The sequence below is a fragment of the Myotis davidii genome, unplaced genomic scaffold (genome assembly GCF_000327345.1).
Source record: "Myotis davidii unplaced genomic scaffold, ASM32734v1 scaffold4139, whole genome shotgun sequence".
Classification (NCBI taxonomy): domain Eukaryota; kingdom Metazoa; phylum Chordata; class Mammalia; order Chiroptera; family Vespertilionidae; genus Myotis; species Myotis davidii.
The window spans coordinates 21775-22074 of record NW_006290471.1 but is presented as its reverse complement, the minus strand read 5'-3'; the positions used below and the strand labels follow the sequence as shown (position 1 = coordinate 22074).

Sequence of the window (300 nt, the reverse complement as noted above, 5' to 3'; positions counted from 1 at the left end):
TAGGATGTCTGGATGCTGTGTGAGTGCTGGAAAGTATTAAGAAGGAGAAAAAGGGAGGGAAAGCTAGGGTGGGCTTTCATGGGCTCCCCATTTCTATCCTTAATAAAGAAAACAGACAACAATTAGAAGAGAGCCTGGCAGGGCCTGGGCAGATCCCTTACTGACTATGGTTCTGGCCTTATTAGTCCAGGAGGAGGACAATCGTTGGGTTTCTAGAATTGTCCTGAGACTTAGGAAGTGGGAATGGGAATACAATGATCCATGTGTGGAGGGACAGGGGCTGATGAGGGGTTGGGGTCG

The 300-nt window shown here is 48.7% G+C and overlaps 1 protein-coding gene across 1 annotated transcript in view; it reads right to left on the bottom strand.

The window, feature by feature from the left end:
- The window catches only part of LOC102774196 (arachidonate 12-lipoxygenase, 12S-type), a gene marked incomplete at its 5' end in the record, with an annotated part of 13885 nt that overhangs the window by 5131 nt on the left and 8454 nt on the right, over positions 1 to 300 (bottom strand). The gene's annotated exons all lie outside the window — the stretch shown is intronic.